The sequence below is a fragment of the Lepidochelys kempii genome, chromosome 3 (genome assembly GCF_965140265.1).
Source record: "Lepidochelys kempii isolate rLepKem1 chromosome 3, rLepKem1.hap2, whole genome shotgun sequence".
Taxonomy (NCBI): domain Eukaryota; kingdom Metazoa; phylum Chordata; order Testudines; family Cheloniidae; genus Lepidochelys; species Lepidochelys kempii.
Window position 1 is genome coordinate 68962051 of NC_133258.1, and position 25901 is coordinate 68987951.

At 40.0% G+C, this 25901-nt stretch overlaps 1 protein-coding gene across 10 annotated transcripts in view; it reads left to right on the forward strand.

The window, feature by feature from the left end:
* ANKRD6 (ankyrin repeat domain 6) overlaps positions 1–25901 on the forward strand; it is a 174186-nt gene that overhangs the window by 66215 nt on the left and 82070 nt on the right. For 2 of the 10 annotated variants that reach the window (XM_073336726.1, XM_073336727.1), the window contains one exon: positions 7263–7394. The exons of 7 other annotated variants lie outside the window; for them this stretch is intronic. The gene's annotated coding sequence lies outside the window, so the exon portion shown is untranslated. Of the gene's footprint in view, positions 1–7262; positions 7395–15504; positions 15644–25901 lie in introns of those variants that run through there. One more of the 10 variants, XM_073336729.1, reaches the window with a different exon arrangement.

Genomic DNA, 25901 nt, shown 5'->3' on the forward strand with positions numbered 1-25901 from the left:
CTTCATTGCATCATGACCCCCTTCTGATAACAAAAATTACTACACGACCCCAGTAGGCAAGACCGAAGCCTGAGCCCACCCAAGCCCCGCTACCCCGGGCTGGGGGCCAAATCCTGAGTCCCACTGCCCCAGGGGTCCCAAAGCCCAAGGGCTTCAGCCCCAGGTGTGGGGCCCTGTAACTTGAGCCCCACCACCCAGGCCTGAAGCCCTCAGGCTTTGGCTTTGGCCCCGGGCAGTGGGCTCGGGTTTTGACCACTGGTGGTGGAGCTAGGCCTTTGGCTTCAGCTCCGGGCCCCAAGAAATCTAATGGAAGCCTTGGTGACCCCATTAAAACAGAGTTGCGACCCACTTTGGTGTCCTGACCCACAGTTTGAGAACCACTGAACTAGATGAGTTCAATTACTAGTTCATTCAAAATTAAGAAACCAGTTGGAATTCGTAAAAGCAGGAAAGCTTTTTTCCTTTTCCAATTTATTAATAAAAACTAGGTGTTAGAGGATGAGATCTACTAGTTTTAAAATCTTCAAGGATATGGAGATGAGAAACAATCAGTTCAACTGACTAACTACTGATAACATTTCCTTTGTTTAATAAATGCAAAGCATGTTTTAATTAACGTTTTTGTCATGGATCCAGCACATTTAAGGTAGTTTTTTAACAATAAATATAATGCTGTATGTATACATTTTATTGAATTTGAATTTCCATCCAAATATAGCTTCATACAAGTCAAGCAAAAATTAATCATCATTCAGTAAAATATTAAGCTACATAATTGCTTAGATAACTGTGTACAGATACAGAGTATTGTCCTGATTAGCAAAAAGAAGCACCAAATTTAGCGTAAAGCATATGTTTATTGCAAATCAACGTTTTAATTGTTACCAAGAAATCAACTTCTCCTTAGGAAAACTACTAAAAAACACAAATTAGATTTAAATCAAAAGCTTGCTAATTTAAATTGTGATTTCAACAGCTTTGATTTAAATCAATCCATCGTGGAGGAGTTCACTTTACTTTTCATTGTAATTAGTCGTGCTCACGAATGGAGCTAGACTTTCACGTCAGAAATGTATAAACAAAACATTAGTAACTGGTAAGACCTGCCCAATCCACTTGAGGGAAAGCAGCTATGCTGTCTCCCCATATTGCATGTCACTGCTTCAGTTTCGGATACCCACAACCAGTACAGGGGGTGCACTTTTTTTTTTTTTTTTTTTTGGTGCAATGGGATGGGAACAGATAGCAAAGCATCAAAATACCTGCAAGCAATCAGGTTGCACTGCAGATATTTGGACTACAACACACGTATTGTTAAGAATGTTTGGACTTTTTGTGTGTTATGATCACTTTCCCTGTTAGAAGAAGTGATAATGTGATTCACAGTATAGCAAACCACAAACTCTGACCATTTAAAAACCACCAAGTAAAAACCCCAAGATGAGGAGGATTTTTGTGGCTCTCCGAATAGATTGGCTTCACTAACAATGCTGTCTCTTCTGAAAAGTTCAGAAAATATGCAGCCTTCACATTGCATTGTGCTTTTTCGTTACTGGGGAGCATACAGATAAACTTTCCTCTCGGAGGTGGTTTTCTAAGCTGTGTTTATGTTGGCAAGTCAGATGTTAAAGACGCAATAAACATTAATATTGTGGAGTTAGGCAGGGGTGCTGAGAGCCATTGAACCAAATTGTAAACCCTGTATATGATGGGAACCACTTGAAGCCAGGGGTTGCTGCAGCACCTCCAGCACACCTAGTTCCAGCACTTAAGGAGTTAAGAGATTAAAAACTGCCTGAGTTGCAGAACCATATCAACATTTTCCAGGCTTATCAGTCTTTTTATTTTATTTGCACATAATATTGATTGCCATCAGTTATATTCTGAGATTGAGGGGCAGAGCTTTATTTATATTACAAATAAAATACACAAATATTTTGCATTCAATTACATGGAAGTGATGACATGAATATATTATCTAACCCATTGCAATACAAATGAATGGTTCTCGTCCCACATAGCATAATCATCCTATTAAAATAAATGTTTTGTTCTATGTACAGTAAAGAGTGATGTTAGCTAGAGCTGAATGTTTAAAACATGAATTATTTAAACATTTTGTATATGTATTCTGTGTCTACAGTGTGCATATAATTTTATAAATCTATTAAACGTAAAATGAAATCCATTGCCTAGTGCTCAGCACTATGAAGATCAGGCTTTTTATTACTCTTTTAGGATCACACTGTCTTTAAATTTAAATTAATTGGGCCAAATCCCACTCCTATTTTAGTAAGTGATGAAGCACTTTTAAATTGATTCGTATGTGCATTACAACTCGAGTAATTAAACAGTATTTATGGACACCAAGAAGATAGATTTTACATTAAAATATTTATATTCATTGCCAGCTTACATCCTTATTTTATTTTCTGAATCACAGAACAGAAAGAAAGCAGGTACTGAACTGTGCAATGTGTTTTGTGGAATGTACTCAGAACAGTAATGGTGTTTAGCCATCCTACAGATATGGCTATTTATTGAGTCAGTCACTCAAACCTCAGTGTGATAGCAGCAAAAAGTGCTTATTCGTCTGAAATCATTTTGCATATTTGTATCCACATTTTTTCTCTTAATATCTAATGGGAAGTTATTTTTAGTGGAAAGGTCTATCTTGTTCCATTAGCTAGGAGTTTGGTACACATCAGATATTTCCTGTATTTGAAATGCCCTGTAGGCTAGGGCACTGACTCAATGATGTGCATATTTATTTACATAGGCATGAATTACAGTCCCTGCAATAAAGGCAGAAATGTGAACTTACATGGGGTGACAAAGGCAAGTTTCTAATACTCATGTGTAGCCTTTTTTCCCCTGGGAAAAAAAATCTGTTTTCACCATTCATGCTAAGTGGTCTGAAGCTAGTGTTGGCAAGCACCCAATGCTGATGTCTGACTAGTGGCCTGCACCTGCTCCAGCTACTGCCAATCAGCAGGGGTTATTTTGTGTAGATGGAGAAATCTCTGTAATGAGCTCAGATACATGCATAGAGAAGGAGAACTAGGGAAACGTGGAAGGAACAGAACAAAAGTAAACAGCCCTGTGCGTTGGTCATTAGGAGGTCCATAAATCCCATCTCACATGCATAGCATTGTGCAGATGTATCTCTAGTTTTATTGAAATGAAATTCTTAAAAATCAGACATATCAAAGGAGGCAGAAAGAAGAGAGGCAATCAAAGTTGAAGCCAGCACAGCACCATTATCTCATGCGTAGCCACTGTACCATATGGCCCTCCATTTAGATCACTGTTGTGGTCTGGTAAATCATATTTCCAAAGCACAGCAAGGGCACTTATCCTTAAGTGCTAAATCCAAGGCAAGTTTTTACTTGGCAGCTATTTTTTTGTTGTTTGAACCCAAATGCTTGAAAATTTGCTTAACTTCTGAAGAATACTGAATTTTCATGTTCTATCTCAAAGAGCCTGACAGAATTTTATCAAACTGCCCGAAAAATGTACTGCTTGACTAAGAATAACCACAGGAAAGTGCAATCCCCTATCCCACCAGAGAAAATTAAAGCAACATTCCAATATAAAATACCTAACTGTAACTCGGCCCATTTGCACCTATCAAATTTGGGGACATTTCGTGTGCATTTCCTGATGCATAGGCATTAAAAAAACCTTTTTTTATTGTTACATGCAATAAACTAAATATATTATTTAATTGCTTGGCCTGGATTGTAATGACTGGCAAATATTTTAACCAGTAGACCGAAATGTCTGATTTTTGCCAATATTTCAGAAATGATTTCACTATACCAACATGTTGTCTGACTAAATGTTATTTTGTATAACTTTTATTAAAAAAACAAAAACAAAAATCCCCCAAATACCTTAGTGAATCAAAACAGATATTTGGTAACAATGCACAGGAGGGATTGTTTTTCTTCACTCTTCCATGATGGAAGAACATGATTTTGACTTGAAATACATCTTTTTGTGGACTAAGCTGGTTCTGTGCATGTTAATCATGTCTGGAAATGTCTCAGTGCTCATTTATTTTCAGACCTTATTAATATCTCCCAATGTTAAGCCCTAAAGAAATGGGGAGCATCTGAATAGGGAATTTCATAGAGGTGTCAAATAATTCATGTATCATTTAGATGACATTATGTGGCATAAATCTTTGTGAAATGAAATGTTAAGATTTCTCAGAAGGCCCTGGGAAACCAAACAGTATTTGACTCACAACTGAAAACTCATAAAGTCAAGCCAGCAGTGAATGCTACATGATGTACATATCAAAATGGTTTCACTTATGCCTTTAAAAAGACAGCGATTAAAACATTTCTTCTGTCTGCTTCTTTACGTCATACCAAATATGATTCTAGCATTTTTGAGTGCTTCATATTTCAGGTCAGTTTTTAATACATTGGATATCCCACTGTTTGAGCAGCTTGAGGTCTGCCCTGCCATCCCCAGCCCTGGCTCACCCCCAACATCTGCATCCTCCACACCTGCTCTAGTTCTGCAGTGTCTCTGGCAGAAATTCCATGACCAGCCTGATTTCCTCCATTACAAATTTCTCTCCTCCTTCAGTTCTGCCATCTTCCTAGCTGAACAACTCAACTTCTCCAACTTAATTGTATCACGTGACCTCAATCCCAGCTGCCTTTTTGCCACCTTTGTCTCCTCACTCCTCAAACTCTCCCCACCTCCTGCCTCTACTTCTCTCTCCACACAGGATTGCCCCGATTTCTTCCAAGAGAAAATGGACAGAATACAATGTGACCTTCCTCCTCCCCTCGGTTGCCTTCTTTTCTCCCTTTCCCACTGACAACTCTCTCCTCCAGCACAGACACAGAAGTTTCTCATCTGCCCTTCTCTAACTCCGCCACTTGCCCCAGTGACCCCATCCCATTTCCTGATCTTTCTTGCACTCACTCACATCCCCTCCCTTACTCTTGTCCTTAACTGCTCACTCTCTTTTGGCTCTTTCCCCTCACAATACAATCATGCTTTGCTCTCTCCCATTTGAAAAAAACCCAACCCTGGATCCCTCTTGCCTCTCCAATTACTTCACCATCTCCCTTCCATCTCTAAGCTCATTGAATGTGCTGTTTACAATTGTTGTCTGGAACGCCTCCCCTCTGGTTCCATTGCAGACCCTGCAGTCTGGCTTCTGCCACTGAAACTGCTCTTGCCAAAGTCTCTAATGATCTCTTTCTGGCCAAAGCTCAACCCCTGCTCCGCCCCAGGCCCCACCCCCAAGCCTCTTCCTGCCCCTGCCCTGTCTCTTCCCCACCTCTTCTGCTTCCGCTCCTCCCCCGCCTCCCCCCAACACGTTCTGCACACCACTGAACAGCTGATCGTGGCAGCCGGGAGCGCTGGGAGGGAGGGGTAGGAGCGGATTGGTGGGGCCTGCCGGTGGGAGGGAGAGCTGGGGGGTAAGGGGAGGAGCTGATCCGTGAGGCTGCTGGTGGGTGGGCTGAGCACCCACTATTTTTTTTTCATGGGTGCTCCAGCCCCAGAGCACACACGGAGTCGGTGCCTATACCACTGACCACAATTATCTTCTTGAAATAATGTCTTCCTTTGGCTTCTGTGACTCTCCTCTCCTGGTTCTCCTCTTACCTCTCTGATCACCCATTTAGCATGTCCTTCAGAGAATCTTCCTCCCCATCTTCCCCTTTCAACTTTGTGTGGGGGTTCCACAGGGCTCTGTCCTTTGTCCCCTCTCTTCTCCTTTTGCACCTGAGGTTATCTCCTCTACAAACACAAATTCAACAACCGTCTCTATGTTGATGACACTCAGCTCTACCTCTGTACTCCAGACCTGTCTCCTCCTGTCCAAACTAAAATTTCAACCTGTCTCTATGGCATCTCCTCACTTACGTGTAGCCATAAGCTCATGCTTGTCACAGCTAAAACAGTGGTCTTAATCTTTGCGCCGTAAGCTTTCCCCTTTTGTGGTCATGTGGATGAAACCACCGTCCTGCCTGTTACTCAGTCTGTAATATGGGCATCATCTTTGTCTCAGACCTCTCTAGGTCCGCAAATCCCGGTTATGTCTATATCTTGCCAATTCTATTTTGCATAATATCTTTAAGATAAGGCCTTTCCTATCTGTCCACATAGCTAAAACTCTTGTCCAAGCTCTTATCAAACATCTGGATTACTGCAATATCCTTTTCTTTGGCCTTGACAAACCTTGGTAGTCTAGCCCTTCTCATATCTATTCAGAATGCTGCTGCAAAGATAATTTCCTAGCTTGTCACTTTGACCATATATCATCTGTCTCTTTGTATCCCCCCACTGGCCCTGCCTTCTTTATTGCATCAAACATAAGCTATTTGTCTTCGCTTTCAAGGCTCTTCACAGCCTGTTCCCACCTACCTATCATCTCTCATTCACTATTAAGATGTTAGTTTCTAAGGTGCCACAAATATGCCTTTTCTTTTTATTAAGATGTTGACTGCTGCCTCCTATCAGCCCAGCCTCCATCATCTACTTGTTAAATTTTCAAACAAGCAACTTCATGCTTTCTCCTATGCTACCCCTCACACTTGGGAGGAGCTCCCTGTAGACATCCACAAAACTGATACATTATCTTCCTTAAAACTCTCCTTTTCCATGATGCCTACAAAAACTTGACAACAGTTAGGCCACTGGTGTATTGAGCCTACTGCCTGTCCTACTGAGCAATGTTGCCTTATTGTTTCCTTGTACTCCCTCATCTATCTATTGGTCTATAGCCCTTTCTTGTTTAGTACTTTGACTGTAAACTCTTTGTGGTCAGGACCATCTTTTTGTTCTGTTTGTCCAGTGCCTAACACAGTGGAATTCTGATTATCGACGAGGAGATCATAAGCCCTACCACAATATAAATAATAATAATATTAATAATTAATAAATAAAGTCAAGGTATTTTGGTAATGACAACATAATTAATTTAAATTGTGTGAATGTGCAATTTTTTTAAAGTTATCTTTCAAATGCCTTTTTTTTTTTTTAACTCTGGCTGAATTAGGTAGTCTCTGTATCAATAATAATGATGTGTTTACTTATTTGGGAGTCTTGTAATTTTGCCCTATGGACTACAATCATATACTTTTCTGATCCTTATGTTCTTTCAGTTTTCCCTAATGTTAGTGACCTCACAGTCCCTATATAAAGTGAAGCAGAAAAAATTGTTCATATTTTGTGGTGGGAATTTGTCCTTGGATTTATTCATAACGTTGCAATTCTGTTCACTGCAGTGATTTGGAGTTGGTGTCAAAGCAGAGAATGATGGAGTCAATGGGGCAGTGCAAAGGGGTGAAGAATCCAAAGATTACAGAGGAGAAATTAGACTGAAGCATCTGAAAATATTGGGATGAAAAAAGCTCAAGGTGGGCCAGAAATCACTAGTTTAAAACTAGCTTAAAATATTTTTCATTTTTATAGGTCTGTTAGACGAAGGAGGTTTACAATTTAATTTCTAGAATGAATACTGGGATATTAGACTTTGAAATCCTCCATTCATATTGGTACCTTTTGCTATTTGGACTTCAGGAGGGTTTGCAAAGAGTTAAATGACAGCTCAATACAGGATAATATATTGGTATATACAGTAAAAGAGAAGCATGGAAAGGATTAATAAGGGTAACAATAGTGGGGACTGCTTCGATGGAACCACAAAAGGAGAAATATCATGATGCTGAGATTCAAGTCAATAGTTTTTAAAGGATGAAATGCAGCTGCACTTGAAGGAAGAGATTTGTGTTCTCAGGCACTTACGTTTTTAATTACACCAAGAATGCTCTGAGTTTAATTTAAATACTTTAAATTGTTTCTTTTTGTGTTGGTGTATCTATGTCTAGATTATGTTTACAACGTTTTCCCTGTCATCATTATCTTTGGCTCTTTTTATTCTGTTTGAAGTGATCCCCCAGCAGGGTTAGCCAGAGGGCTGAAGTGTCAGATGTGTTCCTCAGAAAGGCATACAAGTATCATTTATATTTCCTTGGATGAAACCAAAGCAGAAAATGTTAGTGGTTTCCAACCATTGGATGAGGACCCATTTCTGAGTCACCAACTGATTCTAGGTGTGTTGTAAGCTGACTGCATTTTATAAAATTTTTTTTACATATACAGATAAAATGGTACAAGAATAAAGTATCTCATTTAGTCCCATTAACTGAGCTTAGAGTTGTCTGAAGACAATAATAGAACTGGCAAAGTCTCCATAATGAAGAGACCCTGAGGAGTATGGTAGGTAGACGGTAATGCAGAGGCAAGAAAATTAAAAAGGAATATAACAAGAAGTTTTAGTTACTATAATTTTTCTTCTTATTCTTTCTTGTTTGTGCATTAAGCCTATAACATTATGGAGAAAACGGGCAAAGTGTGTCTGCCTCCCTTGCATCAGCTATCATAAGGTGATCCTTATACATAAAATTTAAGATGAAAACAGATTTTTACGTAAATGTCAATTAGCTTTTACACAAATATAATGGAATTACCTCTCCGAGAGGAAGTGAGTATTACTGCTATTGCCCCAAACTGTGAAACAAAGGAAGGTGAAGCAATTCGCAAAAGAAAAACAAATTCACATCATAATCATGAACCCACATACCTGAATTATGAAATTTACATTCATGAAAGACTGAATGTGGCCCCTCAGTGTGTTCTTTATGGAGATGTTTTGGTTAATGAGGAAAAAATAGAAAATAATCATGGTGATGCTAAAGAGTCCAGGTGAATAATTGCAGAAAGAAAGGGGATCGGTTATGTAAAGAAAATCAAGTTCTCTTACAATTTATTTTGTTTCTGGAATGTTAAATGTTGCATTTTTTATTCATTGTACAGCAATAACCTGTCATATGCTAATATATACACTACAACTATTTTGTCTGTATTAATAACTTTGGAGAGGTTTCTGTATAGTTGGTCATGTAATCACTCATTCAGTGGTTATATATGTGTTAGGGTGGCATAGTATTGAAGAGGTTGGAAAACATTTCTGACCAAGGGGAAGAACATCTGAATGTCAGAAATCTTCACTTTCTAGGCAATGCCCAATCAGGAAAGTGAAGTTTATGGAACCCCAGCCATCAACATCCTTCAGCAGTCTCTCATACACACGTGTGACCTTTGAACAGAAGACCAATTACCCAACAGTGCCACCTAGGTCATAAAAAAAAAATAAAGGAAATTCAACACAGTTGCTGTTCACCTTTGTCCATTGCTAAAAGAAGGTAACTGATTAACAGGATGAGTGCCTGCTCCGTCCCATCACCAGGTCTGGATACAAATGGCAAAGGTTGCAGGAAATCTGAAGAATTTAGGTAATACCAGAGCTGCTTGGACACTACGTTCTCAATTCTAGAACAGGAAAGTTGGAGACAAGGATATAATTGGCAAGATTATCAACATTAAGGGATGACTTATTGGGTCAGGAGCCCATCAGTTCATAGATTCATAGATATTTAGGTCAGAAGGGACCATCATGATCATCTAGTCTGACCTCCTGCACAATGCAGGCCACAGAATTTCACCCACCACTCCTAAAAAAGACCTCACACCTATATCTGTGCTATTGAAGTCCTCAAATTGTAGTTTGAAGACCTCAAGGAGCAGAGAATCCTCCAGCAAGTGACCCGTGCCCCATGCTACAGAGGAAGGCGAAAAACCTCCAGGGCCTTCCAATCTGCCCTGGAGGAAAATTCCTTCCCGACCCCAAATATGGCGATCAGCTAAACCCTGAGCATATGGGCAAGATTCATCAGCCAGATACTACAAAAAATTCTTTCCCGGGTAACTTGGATCTTACCCCATCTAAAAACCCATCACAGGCCATTGGGCCTATTTACCATGAATATTTAATTACCAAAACCATGTTATCCCATCATACCATCTCCTCCATAAACTTATCGAGTTTAATCTTAAAGCAAGATAGATCTTTTGCCTCCACTACTTCCCTCGGAAGGCTATTCCAAAACTTCACTCCTCTGATGGTTAGAAACCTTCGTCTAATTTCTAATCTAAATTTCCTAGTGGCCAGTTTATATCCATTTGTTCTTGTGTCCACATTGGTACTGAGTTTAAATAATTCCTCTCCCTCTCTGGTATTTATCCCTCTGATATATTTATAGAGAGCAATCATATCTCCCCTTAACCTTCTTTTAGTTAGGCTAAACAAGCCAAGCTCCCTGAGTCTCTTTTCATAAGACAAGTTTTCCATTCCTCGGATCATCCTAGTAGCCCTTCTCTGTACCTGTTCCAGTTTGAATTCATCCTTCTTAAACATGGGAGACCAGAACTGCACACAGTATTCCAGGTGAGGTCTCACCAGTGCCTTATATAACGGTACTAAAACCTCCTTATCCCTACTGGAAATACCTCTCCTGATGCATCCCAAGACGACATTAGCTTTTTTCACAGCCATATCACATTGGCAGCTCATAGTCATCCTATGATCAACCAATACTCCAAGGTCCTTTTCCTCCTCCGTTACTTCTAGTTGATGCGTCCCTAGCTTATAACTAAAATTCTTGTTATTAATCCCTAAATGCATGACCTTACACTTCTCATTATTAAATTTCATCCTATTCCTATTACTCCAGTTTACAAGGTCATCCAGATCCTCCTGTAGGGTATCCCTGTCCTTCTCTAAATTAGCAATACCTCCCAGCTTTGTATCATCTGCAAATTAATTTGCAAATTTGCAAATCAATCTGCAAATCAGTTGCTTGATTAAGAGTTGCTGACACTTTGTTAATGTGTCTCTTGGGAGAGCAGTCTCTTGCAATATTAGACCATTATTTCTGTGATAAATTTAGCTTGTGAAGGAGGGCATAGATCCAAATCAGTATGATGATTTGAAGTTCCCCAAGTTCTTCCAGAATTTAAGTGAGCAAAACTGCTGAAACTCACTAAGATAAGACATTATATTTGTCCAGCCTACACAGAATTGTCCATGGAAACAGCCTATCAGGTCTGAAACAGCCTATCAGGTTTGAATCTATCAGTCTGGTGTGCAAAGTAAGAGATAGAAAAATTGTTATTGTGAGAGAGACTCAAAATAGTGGTTGGGCATCAAATATTTGCTTTGAGTATCTAAGTAATGATATAAGCTCCCAAATGTGGATATCAAACAAACTGAAAAGTTGTTTGCTCTCTCTTCTGTTGGGCTGATGGAGTGGGTGTGCTCGGTCTTTACAGTTCATAGGAAGAACTTTTTGAGCTGACAGAACACCCCTTCAATTTGGTACTGGGAAAGAGACCCTATTACTCCTGCTTCCACCAACAGGGGTTTATCTAGGACTAGCATGGCTTAAACAAATTGATTTGTTTGGCAAGTTGGCCTTGTTAATGAAGAATCCACCCACTTAATTCCTTTTGGTCTTGGATAAACACTGTAGTAGAAATAGGGTATTCCCCCCCACGGCCCAGCTTGTCAGCTCAGAAGGACAATGAATACTAAAGGCCAGTACACCCAGCCACAGGCTCTCATTTTGTTAGTATCATATATGACTTCACTTTTAAGCAAGATGACTGCTTCAAGCACTGTTCAGTAATTATAATTGAAGAATTAAAACGATTAACTTTAATTAAACTGTTACTGCAAAATACTGATGTTTTCATTTTAAATGAGGTTAAGATCAAGAATAATTTAAAATGCACTTCTGTTCTGGGAAGTGGTAATGTAAAAATACCAGCCTTCTTTTTCCATAGACCTTGCTTTTTGCCTTTGTGTATATTCAGTGTCTTATCTTACATCACTCCTGTTACCATTGCAGAACCAGCACAGCTGTGAAAAAATAAACTGGGTTCTGCTCTGGCTTATCCGCAACAGAATTGTTAGCTAAGTACTAACTGCAGGGCCAAATTCAACTCCAATGAAAAAGCAGCAGAGCTGCTGAAGTAGAACTGAGGGAAGGATTTGACCTACAGAATATTTGCTACTGGTGGTTATGTATGAGCCAAAATAACACAGGTTGACTTTCAGGTTCTAGCTTGCACTTGCAGTTAAGAAAGTCATTAGAAAAGCCATCATTTTACTCTTAAATGGAGTGAATTTAAGAAGGACTAATTGGGATATTATAAATATTCCTCTGATATTTTCACAGTCATATTTCAGAGTATAGTCACATTTTTTAAATATATAGTGTGTAATGTATATCTCCCAATGTATAGTTATAATTTCCTAAATGTATTGAAGTTAGCAGTCTAGCTACTGATTATCATTTGATCACTTTTATGTGTGTATAAATTTACTTACGTTCATTCGGGAGGCAAAGTATGTGATTTCCAATAGGTAGATATGAATATCAATATGCTACAGTGGAAATTATACTAACTATAATCCTACTGTGGGTGGAGCCACATAATCAAGAAACTGACAAAAATAAAATGCAATTCCAATTAAGGTATATTATTACATTGCAAGACTTTGCTGTTAAAGGACTATTGTTTTGGGGTTTTTTTGTTTAAAAAAAGGCATTTTATTGTTTTACAGGCTCATTATAGGTTGTCGTGTTACATCAACCAGTAAGCGTAATTCCTTGGTCTCTATAGCACCCATGAAATCAGCGTTATGTGGATTTTGTTTTCACAGCATACCAATTGTGTGTAAGTGAGTAGAAATAGTGCAGATATTCAGCTGAAAAACAAAACCAGAAACAAACTGTATCTAAACGCTTCCTGGTGGTGTTCAAAAAGTATGGAGGCTGCTGAAAGGATAAATCTGCTTCTTTTCAAATTGTAGAAAATGACAATATACAATCAGATTGTTGGGGGCAAATAACTACTGTATAATGGTATTCTAGTCATTTTTACTGAAGTAGAACGTGTAATGTGCTGTCACATAGAATAAGTGAAGGAAAGAAGAGGGAGAAGAAAAATATTGCATTGTGTTACTTCTGTTAATAACAACAGGAGACTAAACTGATCAGTTACATACAGAGGTTCATAGTGTTAGGTGTTTCCCAGGACAGACAATTAAACAAAGAATTGCCTAGTTCTTAGCAGGGAAAGCTGAAGCTGTGGGAAATGTCAAAAGAAATGTAGGTCATATCCAGGATATGCTAATTATATTTTGTACTTTTTTAAAATGGAAAACCAAGCTCTACCTCCTTTTCCCAAATATTTCTATTACTTTTTGTATGCCTATCACATACATTTTTATAAAAAGAAAAGGAGTACTTGTGGCACCTTAGAGACTAACAAATTTATTTGAGCATAAGCTTTCGTGAGCTACAGCTCGTGAAGTGAGCTGTAGCTCACGAAAGCTTATGCTCAAATAAATTTGTTAGTCTCTAAGGTGCCACAAGTACTCCTTTTCTTTTTGCGAATACAGACTAACACGGCTGCTACTCTGAAACCATACATTTTTATGTGTTAGGTGATCCAAAATATTGCATTAGCATCATAAGGGTAGTATGATTTTAAGCCACAGTACTGCCATTTTTGGGAAAGTGAAGGTTTAGGAAGGGCTGTACTCTGGCACAGTATAGTATAGGCCACTATTTTCAAAATTGAGTGCCAGAACCGTCCTTAGGATTTATGGGGGCCCACGCAGTATTATTAAACTTGTGCCCCTGTGCCTGATGGCAGCCCTAGCTCGCAACCCGGCTGTGGGCTGGGGGGGAAGGAAGGGGGGAGGGAGGGAGGCAGGCAGCAAAGGATAACAAAACGCCCAGCCCGCCTCACAGTGGTGGAGAGTCACAGTTCCCCTCAGAGACCCCCGTACCCTCGCCCTCACGCAGAATGGATGTGCAGGAAGGTACCTAATTAAAAGCACTAAACCTGGGAATAATAAAGGTCAGTCAGAGGTTTTTTGATATGCCCTGAAGTTTGTCAGACATTTATTTGCAAAAACTTTGTAGTAAGGGCGAGTCAGCTGTTTTGCTGAATACAATATTAAATATTATGGAATACATGATGCAGCTCTTCTCTGTTTTACATTTTTTAATCAGTATTTCTGAGCTGATTTTATGTTTTAAATGTACTCTTAAACCTTCGTAATCATTCCAGATTACTACATATTTAACTCACTGAAACAAAGACATTATTTTAAAATAATCAGTCACAGAGATTTAGTGTGTTCATAACAATGTTCATTGCTTTTAGAAAAAGGGAACAATAATTTACTTTGTGTGATCTCCATAACAATAGACAGGTTTATGAAATTTCACTAACTTTAAAGAATGTTTCCAAAGATTTTAGGCATAACAAAGGATTTTATATCTTACTAAGGTACTGATTTTGCTGCAGGGTTCTCTTAAAATTAGTTCATCAGATAGTCAGAAGTAAAGAAAGGGAAACTCTTTGTCCAGCTATCTGGAAGGAAAGGGGTGTTGTCCCTTAAAGGGACCTCTTCAATGGCAGTGGAGGGTGACGGGGGTGGGGGGTGAAGGGAGAAAGGGATGGGCAGAAAAGACAGGAAGACTTTGGAAGCAAGTTTTTTTTTTACTATAGTAATTGAAATGTGTATTTTAGATAAGGGTGGTCTTTTGAAGGATTTATTTAAAAGAACTATGGCTGAAGATTCAAGCATTTAGGGCTAAAGATGATTGTGCATCTAAAAATCTATACCCGGATTTTATAATCTTCACCAACACACGAATGAAATATTTTTAAAGCAAATTTTAAACTAAGGTCCTGTAGACTGACATGTTTTGAGTAAATATTACAGTAATGCACAACTGTTTTTGTCAGTAAATTCAGAAACTGACAGTATATACCTGGGGTTTGGCAAATGCCTGTTAAATGGCTTCATTACCCCTTGAATAGCTCTTTAACAGTTTGTGTTGTGCTAATAGGGCTGGCAGGCTGGAGGCTTTTTCAGTTTTAACTACTAGATCCCCTCCTGAGGAAGACTCACCAGGCTGCAGCAGCTAGCTGTGGGAGTCTCAGGAAGGGTCAGAACAGGGATAGGAAAGCCAGGAGGGGGGACACTAAGACCAAGTGGTGCCCCAAATTTTCAGGTGCCCGCTGCATATGCTGCGTATGCCTAAGGATGGCCCTGTTGAGTGCCTGAAGTTAGGTGTGTAGGTTTGAATTTAGGTTCCTAAATAAGTGGCTTGATTTTTCAGTAGTGCTGAACATCCAGTGGTTGGCATTGGCCTCAGTATATAATACTAGGACTAGGAATATATGTTGCACCATAAAGTAGATGGCATAAACAAATCAATATTCAGAAAATCCATTCTTAAATATTGTTCTCCATAACTTACCATACTTAATGGGTAATATGAAGATGGAATACGCAATTTTTTATGGTAAAGGGCCAGAAGCTTAATTTAAAACCTCCAACATCGTATGAACAGGAGTTTGTAGCGTGACCATTCCAGGCCCCTGAACCTGCCAATATTCAAATTAGTTGCAAGAAGTTTTTTAAAACCCATCTCTTCCAGCCAATCAGAAGGAGCTCTCTGGAGAAAGACAGTATATAAATTGCATTCTCCCTCAGGACAGGGGAGATGCTGATAGAAGACAGAAGCCAGGGCCAAAAGGCTGAGCTCCAGCCAGAAAGAGTTGTGAACTGGTGCCCTTGGGTGGAGCAGACTGACAGAGGACTGTTGAATTATGATTATGAACTTTATGTTGGGGACTCATTGAAGATTGTTTGGATTATGTGATTAAGGAGTCTGAGGTTTGTATGAACTTTATTTAATATTAAACTAGTGCTCGGTAGGGGTGCTGTGGACAGTGGGGTGGGAGGAGGTATTTTTTCATATTCTCTGTGTATAAATAAAGTCTGCTGCAGTTTCCACGGCATGCATCCGATGAAGTGAGCTGTAGCTCACGAAAGCTCATGCTCAAATAAATTGGTTAGTCTCTAAGGTGCCACAAGTACTCCTTTTCTTTTTGCGAATACAGACTAACATGGCTGTTACTCTGAAACCTGGGTATATCTAAACAGCAATGTAAGCCTAGGATTAATGGGACTCACGTCAGCTGACCCATGTCAGGGAACCCTGGGCTTGACCATTGCATTTTAACTAGGGCTGTCAAGCGATTAAAAAAATTAGTTGGGATTAATTGCACTGTTAAACAATAATAGAATATCATTTATTTAACTATTTTTGGATGTTTTCTACATTTTCAAATATTTGATTTCAGTTACAACACAGAATACAAAGTGTACAGTGCTCACTTTATATTTTTGATTACAAGTATTTGTACTGTAAAAATAAAAAAGAAATAGTATTTTTCAGTTCACCTAATACAAGTATAGTAGTATAGTCTCTTTATCATGAAAGTTGACTTTACAAATGTAGAATTATGTACAAAAAATCTGCATTCAAAAATAAAATGTAAAATTTTAGAGCCTACAAGTCCACTCAGTCCTACTTCTTGTTCAGCCAATCACTCAGGCAAACAAGTTTGCTTACATTTGCAGGACATAATGCTGCCCACTTCTTATTTACAATGTCACCTGAAAGTGAGAATAGGTGTACTCATGGTACTGTGTAGCCGGTGTTGCAAGAAATTTAAATGCCAGATGTGCTAAAGATTCATATGTCCCTCATGCTTCAACTACCATTCCAGGGACCATGCATCCATGCTGATGACGGGTTCTGCTTGTTAACAATCCAAAGCAGTGTGGACTGACGCATGTTCATTTTCATCATCTGAATCAGCAGAACGTTGATTTTCTTTTTTGGTTGTTTGGGTTCTCTAGTTTCTGAGTGTTGCTCTTTTAAGACTTTTGAAAGCATGTCCACACCTCGTCCCTCTCAGATTTTGGAAGGCACTTCAGAGTCTTAAACCTTGGGTCGAGTGCTGTCGCTATTTTTATAAATCTCACATTGGTACCTTTACTTTTATTACTTTTTTTGTTAATTGTGTGAATTAACTGCAATTAATCAACTGCCCTAATTTTAACCCTAGGTTAAGGATTTTCTGATCTGTGCTCAAACCTAAGGCTCTTTGTCCACACTGCAGTGCACAGACCCAAGTCAAAGTAACTCTATCTCAGAGTGCCCAGCTCCTCACCCCCCGGTCCTCCCAATGTTGACACTCTAGCCCTATGAATGTGTTGCACTATGGAAAAACTCTACGTAACTGTGATGGTGCTGTCTGTGAGACTCAGGTGCCCATAAGGAGCACATGATACATGAACTGCATAATTAGCTCCTTTGGTGGCTGTCTCAGTAGAATGGCTGCAGTTGGAGAAGGCTTTATACTGAACTACCATCTCATCTGAGAATCGGGCTCTCCACCTCTAGGCTGAGTCACGTTGGCAGGAAAATGCCCATGTGCACCTGTGAGGATAATTAGGGCATCCGTCTCCAGGGCTGTCAAACTATTAAAATGAAACTTTGCAATTCTTAATTTTTAAAATGGGGTGTTCAATGAAGATGTTTTTGTTTGTTTTTTTTATTTTATTTTTGTTTGTTTGTTTTGAAGTTTGACATAAAAGGTAGGTTTAGAGGAAAGACCCCTCCCCCCACCCAGTGTGGATGCTGCTGGTTGCAGAAGTGAAGTGCATCCCCAGGGCATGGGGTGCAATGTGTTACAGCACTCCCCATCCCGAGATCCCTTATCCCTGCCCCTGCTACTCCCTGGGAAGCAGGGATAAGTGATCCCCAGGAGACTGTGGTGAAGTTTTGGGGCTGGCTCCCACTCACCATCCTCAGTGCCCGCAGCCCGGGCGCCTCTGCTTATGCAGCCCCATGGAGGGGCGCGAGCAAGGGCCAGAAAGTGGAGTGGAGACCAAGCAGCTGCCCTGAAGCGAGGGGCAGTGGCAGAGCTCCTGGCTCAGCATGGCTGAGGGAGTGATGACCCCCAACGTCCTGGTGGCCGCATATCTCCTTTGCTCCCTGCTCTGGGCAAGCTCCATGTAGCAGCGAGGAGGCACTGGAGTAGGAGCTGCTGCCACAGCAAGAGAAGCAGGAACAGTGGTAATGGTGCTTCTGGCCGCTGCGCTGGCTGCCCGCAGTGTTGCTCCTCTCTTGCCAGGATCTCTGGGCTATGTCTGGAGGACTTCTGGGACCCGAGTGAAGCCAGGACCACGTGCACACAGGAAAGCCACAGGGCTCATGCCTTAAGTCCCAGCTTAACATGAGCTCAGACCCTCCAGTCCTTCAGGGTCTAACCAAGCCCTAGGTTAGCCCAATTGGTGTGTGGATGCAGGGGGGCGGGGGTTGGCCTTACATTGCTGTGTAGACATGCCCTGAGTGGAGTGCTTAAGCGGCCTGCAAGAGGAGGCTAACAGGATGCCTGTAAAGTGACCCTGGCCATGAGGAAGTGCTTGGGTAGTGACCACCCTGCTACAAGCACTCTGCTGGCTTTAAGAGCCATAATTTAGCTCTCTAATTATAAAGTGTTCTGTACATTACAATGCTGTACACTGGTCCACTTTAAATAGCGTTACAATTTTAGTTAACTAGCGTTACCATGGTGTTGCCTATAGTTAGGAGATGGCACACTGTGGGGATTCAACTTACTTGCAAGTGGCAATTGGAACAATTTTTATGGTAACCATTAAACAGAAATAATTCTGGTTTAATGGTGTTCTATCGCAACTTAACTGACTTGGGGTTTTTTACCCATCATGTTTTGTATTTGTTTAGCATCAACATTATTCTCATCATTGTACAAACTCATGGACAATGGGTCCGACCCTCAGCTGGTGTTAATCAGCAAGACATGCTGCTACATTGATTTATACCAGCTATGGATCTGGGCCAGTACTTTGAGTGTTTTCTTCAATTCAGGAGTCAGAAAATTGAGAGAAATGGGCATATATCCTAGAAGATTCATTTTCCCTTGCATCTATAACTTCTTTGGTGACTGAATTGGGGCACGTAAGAAGGGACTGGAAGACATTATCTAACAATATAATTGAGATGTCTGCTGGATGAATAGGCTTCCATTAGGAACTGCAGTGTTTTTGGTATTGTTACAGACATTTGACAGACATTGCTGTGGTGTGAGGTTCTTACGCAGTCATACTTCATCACTTGTCTATAAGAAAAAGAGTAGTTGTAGAAGTAACAGCAATCAGGATGCCAAGAACACTTTGTACAAAACAAGTAAAACAATGAAACCTGCTGATAGAGATATGGAGTGTTTGCTAAGAGCCACTGTAGTCTAGGGATTGAGCATGGGTCTCAGAGTCAGGAATTCTTGGCCTAACCTAAAATGATTTTCATTAGGACATTCAAAGGCATTTTTTAAAAAGGACTGTCCGTTTGCCAAATTTTAGCCATTGAGGCCTAGTTGTTTGGCACTAGAGCTGTTTGAGTTTTTTTTCATTATTGGGAAAGAGTATTTTTTCCTGCCTTCCTCATATGCAAAAATGTTTTTGTACAAACTTTTTTAAAAAAAATCATCCTTGAGTGAAGACTAGTCCTGCAAAACTGCAGCCCAAGAGGTAAAAGGTTCATAATGTTACAAACAACTGAAAACAAGGGAGTATAGTGGGAACAGTGAGGCAGCATTAACTATAGCTGTCACTAGGACTCCTTTCATAATATGTATTACATATATATTTACCAGAGGGATGCAACTTTATTTGATGGCCATGAATGAAAAGCATTACTTTTGGGCAAAGTATTAAGAAGTTACATATTTTTATGATGTATTTAAATATGTTAATTGAATTTTTTTTTGGCTTTGTTTTAATTAAATAGGTGAACAGCTTTTCAAATATGAAAGTGTTTGTGGATTTACCTATATTTTGTTGGGTCATTAAAAGTGACATACATATGCCAGTGTCAGAAAAAGAATTACGTCAAAGAACTAGAGATAAATCTGAAAAGAATCAACCAAAAACCTCATTACTCTTTGTATTTATTCTTTGTACCTCTCGCAAAGATATGCTGGATCCTTTGAAAAACCAGAATGTTGTGTCCCGACTCCCGGCATGAGAGACCATAAAATTGTTGACTGACCGAAGTGACACCTGAAGCTGAACTCAAGGACATTGCTCAGTCTGTTTGAATGTGACAGTTTTTGAAAGCTGCATCTGATCAATTCCAATATTTTCAGGGGATGTTCTAGGCATCAGTGGACTGAACCCGATTGATTTTAGTGAAGATCAGAAAATGAGGAAAGACTGATTTCCACTTAACTCACCATTTGGTTATTCAGAATACAGTGGTTCAGGTTAGGGTGCCAGAGAGTTTCCTCTGCTTGCAGTACTCAGTGGGCAGTCTGTGGGCCAGATCCTAATGGAAATCAAGCTTTTGGGAGCCACTTGACCCCACCCCACTTGGCTGGCCTCCCCAGGCAGCCCCTCACCCTCATTCTGATGAATTCCTCCAGCCATGTCTTTGTCCACCCTGGCCAGGCACCTAGTGTCCCCCTGGCCAGGCCCCTCTTCACCCCCGCTCCACTCCAGGCAGATCCCTCACCTTCTACCCCTGTATTCTGCCTGACCAAATGGGCATTCAGGGTGGGGGTCAGGGGCCTGGCTGAGTATGCAGCATGGCCTATGTAAGCAGCAAGTCTTTATGCTTATCCAAAAAATGTGCTGGATTCTTTGAAGAGCCAGAGAGATTTGTTCCCTACCTCAGAGAGTACAAAAATCTAGGTTAAGAGAGACAAAAAGTTATAATAAGTATAAACACAAGACAGTGGAAGTGACAATAGGACAGCAACATGTACACATGATGATGCCATAACTTAGATAAGAGATGCATTTCTTAATAGCCCCCAAAAAATGGTTCAGAAAGACCCAAATCTTCCCTAAACTGTAGCTACTTAAGCCCTGTGACCCAGTGTCTCTATTTGTAAACAGTAAAAGAACCAAGCACTCAGCAGCTCCCATTACTTAGCACTTTCAAAAACCAGCAAAAACAACGAGGAATCTTTGTGGCACCTTAGAGACTAACAAATTTATTTGGGCATAAGCTTTCGTGGGCTAAAACCCACTTCATCAGATGCATGGAGTGAAAAATACAGTAGGCAGGTATAAATATACAGCACATGAAAAGATGGGAGTTGCCTTACCAAGTGGGGGGTCAGTGCTAATGAGGCCAATTCAATCAGGGTAGATGTGGCCCATTCCCAACTATTGACAAGAAGGGGTGAATATCAACAGAGGGAAAATTACTTTTTGTATTGCTAATAAGGCCAATTTAATCAGCGTGGATGTGGCCCAGTAATTTTCCCTCTGTTGATATTCACCCCTTCTTGTCAACTGTTGGGAATGGGCCACATCCACCCTGACTGTGGGAGGAGGTGTTGTTGTACCAATAAAATAAAAACCAGCAGGATCTTATTAAAGGGAAAAAGGCAAAATACCACATTTATTGTGAATACAGAAAGAATCATAGTAAGCAGTTAGTTATAGCTATAACATTCCATTCAATCTCATATTTATTCACACATTCATTCATACAAACACACACACACACACATACACACCCACACACACAGGTTCTGCAAGGTTGTTATCATAGTTACCAGCCTTAGAGTTGCTCATGCCAAGCCACTGGCCAGGTGGACTGGACATGAGGAGGGAGCAGGGCCTTGTCAGATGCTCATCTGATGCTCCTGGAAGTTGGTTTGCAGAATCAGACCCCAAAGTTCTCACTTTTTAGAGTCTATTTTTATAGGAATTTCTTCCTATGCCAGTCTCTGGGAATTGCTTCATCATGCTGTTGCGGAATCAATCAGCAGATGGCACATTCCTGACGGCTCCAAGATGTTATCTTGTTCTTTGGTTCTCCCATCCTTGAGGCTGTTGGGTGGATTCCAGTCTGCCCTCCGGGGGGTGGGGGGTCCTCTGGTTATTTCCACTTGACGCCTTCTTCAGCCAATGGACACTGGATTCTTAGGCTGGCACCTCCCTGATCATTCAGTTATTATCCACACCAAGCATCCATCCACATCCATCCTCTATCTCTATTTTAATCACAATTGTTAATACAACAAAAGGGCGGGGAGTCTCTGGGTGCTGTTTCTGTTGTTAGAGTATTGCTTTGAGTCTCTCTCTGTGAATTGCTTTGAGAACAGACTCTGTCTTAGAATGTACTAACACAATTAGCAGCTTGCAAGTTTCACACAGAGAGGGAGAGAAACAGTACCAAAAACCAAGAGACCTCTTAATTAGTAATACCCTGGAATTTAAACTCTGGGGAATCAAACTCATTTGTGATTTTAATACAGAACTTCTTTAATATGATCCAACATTGTTTCATGGTCTCTGTGTGTATATAATGTCTGCTGCAGTTTCCACGGTATGCATCTGATGAAGTGAGCTGTAGCTCACAAAAGCTCATGCTCAAATAAATTGGTTAGTCTCTAAGGTGCCACAAGTACTCCTTTTCTTTTTGCGAAGACAGACTAACACGGCTGTTACTCTGAAACCTGTCGTTATTTACTTAGGAACCTAACTGTCAGCTCTCCCTATTTCGGAAAATCTTGGTTCAAACTTGTATTTTTAGGTGGGCGGCAGTTGTAAAAACCTCAGAAGGAAATGATTGATTGTTTTTTCACATACATATTCAGCAAGTCATACACTGCAAAAAGCCCAGGTGTTAGATTTCCTGTTACTTCTCTGTTTGCTGTGACAGTCCATTTGTAATGTGCTCCTGATCATACTTATGCAGTTTGTCATGCTACAGTACAGTGACTTATGACTGCTGTTGGCAAAGAAAAGATTAAAGTCAGGAATCAGCTTGCAGGCTATACATTTCAGCAGTGTATATCCCACTCATCTCTGATCATGGGGTGTGCTGCAAGGTATGTTTTGTAAAATGTTCAGAAGCAGAAACTGAGAGATCCTGAAGCTTTGTGTGTTGTCTCAGTGGAGATAAGTAAAGAGCGACTTAGTATATGGTCATTTTTGTCTAATTCATAAAAATGAAGTGACATGTTTATTTTGTTTTCATATGTGTAAAATTCTTGGTTCTCAGAGGGTATAATTTCTATGTAAATGTAGACTTCGAAGAATTGTGGCTTTGATGTTGAGAGAATTACTGTAATTTGTAAAGAAAACTGTTGAATGAGAACCCTGGTGGCTTAGATGGAACATGGTAGGGAGAGGCGCTGGTGATCTAGGTTTGGGAATGGCCTTTGATCTTTTGCCTTGTGGCTGTTAAAGCTCAGGTGTGCCACAGACTAAGTGAATGTGCTGGCTGCTTACTCACCATGCTTAATGAACTAGCAGCTCTAGCCAAATGATCCCTGGAGTCAGGGCTGGTTTTAGGATTTATGGTGCCCTAGGCGGGATTATTAAACTGGTGCCCCTATGCCTGACTTGCTCTTAGCAACACAAACATAAGCTTACAGTACTGGAAAACTTGCCACATGCACTTTAGTAAAAACAGTTTAACTTAATTAAGGACACTGTAATGCTGATGGACTAGCACTAAAGAAGTAGCGCTATAGAAAAAAAATCTGATTTATTGACAGAATGATGCAAATATATTTTTTTAAATTTGTCAACATTTTATTGGAAATTTCTATGAAGAGGTATTGAAACCAGGATTTGTTTTTAATTAAAAGTGATCTTTCTGTCTTTTTTGGCTGCAAAATCAGTAATAATGTCATCGTATGACAAAGACAAAGTGATGTCTTGTTCGATTGCGAGAATAGCAAGACCAGTCAATCATTCCTGACTCATAGAATGGAGGTAGTTTTTAATGAGCTTTAGTTTTGAGAAACTCTGTTCTCCTGATGCTACTGTTACAGGAATTGTCTGTAGAATACAAGTGGCAATGTACACATTAGGATATATGTCAACAAGTTTGCTGATATGAATAAACTGTACAATGTCCATCACCGATTTTGCATGTGGCAACATTGATGACAATGTACTCAATTCTTCATACAGTTCAAGTCCATTTAAATCAAAACTATCACCGTGCTTCAGGAGGCTCTGTAGTTCATGCACTTCGTTATTTGCTGCTCTTGTTTTCCTATTTCGTTGAATTTAGTTATGTCATACAAATATCCAAACTTTTCATGGTGTGCTCGTAAGGTATTAAACCTTTCTTCAACGGCAAATATTGCTTTATCTATCACAACATTAAAAAATTCAACCTCAAATTTCTTTTCTGGATCATCTATGGGCTCATCTGTGCCTTCATATTCCGCATGCCGTTTTTGCCTTGAAACTCGTTTCACGTTCGGATATGGAAGTTTTGGTTCTACACCGAGTGCCTGTGCAAGCTGTCTTGCTGTAACCTGTGCTGCTTTGAATCCATTTCCTCTGTATTTCACTAAAAAGTCTTGTGTGGTGTTTAGTAAGGTAAGTGTTGAATCCAGCTGCATCATTGGACTCTGCATTATTTTGCTTACACTTGAAATTTTAACAAGAATGTCATACCAGATTACGACAGACATTAGAAACTTGAAGCTGGATATTTCAGAGGCCAATGACTGTGCTTCACTTTCAGCTTTTGGATCTCTGGCTTCTTCCGAAATAGCAACTCGTGCTTCGTAAACTTCCTGAGATTGGTTTCAGAGTAGCAGCCATGTTAGTCTGTATCCGTAAAAAGAAAAGGAGTACTCGTGGCACTTTAGAGAGTAACAAATTTATTAGAGCATAAGCTTTCGTGAGCTACAGCTCACTTCATCGGATGCGTACAATGGAAAATATAGTGGGGAGATTTTATATACACACAGAATATGAAACAATGGGTGTTACCATACAGACTGTAACGAGTGATCAGGAAAGGTGAGCTATTACCAGCAGGAGAGCATCTTTTACATGATGGCATATGCGCATCTACCAATGTGATGTATGCCATCATGTGCCAGCAATGCCGCTCTGCCATGTACATTGGCCAAACTGGACAGTCTCTATGTAAAATAATAAATGGACACAAATCGGACATCTAGAATTATAACATTCAAAAACTAGTTGGAGAATGCTTCAATCTCTTTGGTCACTCGATTACAGACCTAAAAGTGGCAATTCTTCAACAAAAAAAGTCAGAAACAGACTCCAATGAGAGACTGCTGAATTGGAATTAATTTGCAAACTGGATACAATTAACTTAGGCTTGAATAAAGACTGGGAGTGGATGTGTCATTACACAAAGAAAGTGAAACTTTTCCCCCATGTTTATTTCCCCCCCTACTGTTCCTCACATGTTCTTGTCAACTGCTGGAAATGGCCCACCTTGATTATCACTACAAAAGGTTTCTCCCCTTCCCTCCCCTCCTGCTGGTAATAGCTCACCTTACCTGATCACTCTTGTTACTGTGTGTCTGGTAACACCCATTGTTTCATGTTCTCTGTGTATATAAAATCTGCCCACTGTATTTTCCACTACATGCATCCGATGAAGTGAGCTGTAGCTCACGAAAGCTTATGCTCAAATAAATTTGTTAGTCTCTAAGGTGCCACAAGTACTCCTTTTCTTTTTCCTGAGATTGATATCTCAGTGTTTTTGCACTTTCTACTCTGCTTTCCCAGCGTGTCTCAGATAGAGGATTAACAGTAATACCATTGACATGTGCTTTGAATATTTGCCATTGTTGAGTGGAAGCTGAAAAGAGCATATAATGCGTTGCAGCAAACCAAAAAAATAAATAGCTTCTACGGAAGACTTGGTTATATCACACAAAATCAAATTAAGGCTGTGGCATGCACATGGAACAAAAAAGGCTAGTGGATTTTCTGCCAGCAATCTAGCTTGCATGCCAAAAATGCATCCTCTCATATTGGCACCGTTATCCTAGTCTTGTCCTCTAATGTTCATTACTGGCAATCCCATTTGTTTTAGTTCATCAAGGAGAGCTTGAAGAAGTCCAAAACCTGTAGAGTCCTCTACTTCTAAAAATGTGATAAATGATTTCTTAACTGTAATCTGTGCTGAATCACTAATGTCAACAAATCTCACTACTAACGACATCTGTTCTTGATGACTTATGTTCAGAGTGCAATCTAGAATTACGGCGAAATATTTTGCCAAAGTAACCAATGAAACAATTTTGTCTCTCAC